Below are 2,500 nucleotides of genomic sequence, written 5' to 3' on the forward strand. Positions count from 1 at the left end.
TAAATATGTCTATGTCTGTATATATGGCTGTGTCTATGTGAATGTATCTGTCTGTGTCTGTCTCTGTATTTGTATGTATATGTATATGTATCTGTGTCTGTATTTATGTGTGTCTGTATATGTATCTGTGTCTGTATTTGTGTGTGTTTGTATCTGTATCTGTGTCTGTATTTGTGTGTGTCTGTATCTGTATCTGTGTCTGTATCTGTATCTGTGTCTGTATTTGTGTGTGTCTGTATCTGTATCAGTGTCTGTATTGGTGTGTCTGTATCTGTATCTGTGTCTGTATTTGTGTGTGTTTGTATCTGTATCTGTGTCTGTATTTGTGTATCTGTGTCTGCATCTGCGTCTGTGTGTGCGCAATCAACAGACCTCCCAGCACGAGCGCCTCGAACCCGGGGACAATAAAGACGAAGGCGTCAGGTGCGGCTCGTCGTTCAGATCACATCGCCGTCGCTGCTGAGAATAACAAGCAACACCTCTCTTTGCATTTCCATCTTGACCCCTCCCCCCCCCCCCCCCGAGTACTGTGCAACGCTGCAAAAGAGAGAGAGAAAAACAGCGCTAAACATTTAAATCAACATATCTTTAGGTTGTCATTGGGAAGTATCTGTTACCCAAGGTTCGCGGTTTACGTCAGCGCCGGGTTTGGCGGAGGAGGCATCCCGCCGTTCCTCCAGTTATAACATGACGTACGGCCCTTGCACATGTTTTGGCTTTGTGCTTGTTTATGGGCGTAGTACGACGCGGAGAGACGACCAACGAGCAACTTTTACAACGATAGTCTTCATTTTCTTTCGCACTTTCCTTTCGTCTCGTGTTCCCTTCGTGAGAGCGGCCGCGTTAGCGTTTAAAACATACATCACTAACGTGGTCCTGTTACCAGCATCACCCAAGCGATCTTCCAACGGCCATCAACAGGCATTATGCTATGCAAATTATACACATCATATCACCACTATCATAATTGCCGTCACTACCGACCCTCATGTGGCCTCTCTGCCGCTGTTTAATATTCACGTTCGTCTATTGCAATTTATAGTTTTACTGCGTCTCTCGGTGAAGCTAAATTCAATTCAGATTTACTGCTCTATCTAGGCCGTTCGCTGAAGGCTGCTGCGCTACACTTCTCCTCTAAGTAGTTATAGACGTCTACAAATAGGTATTGGGAATATGTTAATTCTTTTCTAAATTATGTCAGTGTTATCAAACTACCTGTCAGTCCGGGACGATTTTTTGCACCGTTACATAGTACTTAAAACTGGTAAAATCACCAAAATTTAACCCATCATACTTAAACCGTCTTAGGAAAAAAGTGTTAATTTCTTTGCTTCCCAGACGACGCTGTTTCTCGCAATTTTTGAAGATAAAACTCCTTTCTCTGACTTCTCTTTCTTCTGCTTTATTAGGATGCAAGTTGAATGAAGGTTGCCAGCGATACATCATATTTTATTCTTCTATTTTTATTACTTGTGTTAGATGCATGCCCTGCTCTCGAGAATGATGTTTACGATGCATAAATTGGAATAAGACATTATTATGTGTGAGTATGCTTGCAGGAGTGTGTGTTTGCGTCTGCTTGTGTGCATGTATATGAGGACGTGTGTGTATGTGTGTGAGTGTATGTGTGTGTACATATGTGTGCGTGTGTGTGTGTGTTTGTGTGTGTGTTTCTCCTTCTTTTATTACTCATAATTTCATCATTTCATTCGCATAGGTTTCCTCATGCCACAGTCCACCCTTTGCCGCAGCTTCACCCCCTCCCCCCCCCCACCACCACCACCCCCACCCCCTACCCCCGTCCCCTACTCCCCGGCCAGGTGTTCAAAACCACATTAGTGCCAACGAGTCCCCTTCCCCCTCCCCCAATCCCTCTTTCCCCCCTCTCACTTTTTACTACTACTTGGAAAAAAATAGGCTATTACCCATACCCCTTTACGGTTACTAGGGACCAATTTCCTGCATTAATTCGAATAATATTTTCCTCATCCTGATACAGGTTCTTATTCAAGAGTAATCGCTCATATAAACCAAAGATGGAGGAGATAACTTATGCAATTTGAGTATTATAGACATTTTCTTGTGGACTGAAAATGGTAGTTACTTTGTGTCATAATTTAAACGGTTTAAGACACCCGTAGTTAATGATTGTAGTTTAATTTTGTTTTGGAATTTACAGGGTCGTATTTCTGAGGGATAGACGGGGGGAAGGCGGAGAAAAAGAGGAAAAAAATATATGTAAAGACCTTCCCCCCGAGAGAGAGAGAGAGAGTGGGAGAGAGAAGGAGAGAGAAGGAGAGAGAGGGGGGGAGGAGGGAGGGAGGAGGGAGAGAGAGAGAGAGAGAGAGAGAGAGAGAGAGAGAGAGAGAGAGAGAGAGAGAGAGAGAGAGAGAGAGAGAGAGAGAGAGAGAGAGAGAGGGGGGGGAGGGAGGGAGGAAGGGGGAGAGAGAGAGAGAGAGAGAGAGAGAGAAGGAGAGAGAGAGAGAAATAGAGAAATAAA

This window comes from Penaeus vannamei, chromosome 9, assembly GCF_042767895.1.
Source record: "Penaeus vannamei isolate JL-2024 chromosome 9, ASM4276789v1, whole genome shotgun sequence".
NCBI lineage: Eukaryota > Metazoa > Arthropoda > Malacostraca > Decapoda > Penaeidae > Penaeus > Penaeus vannamei.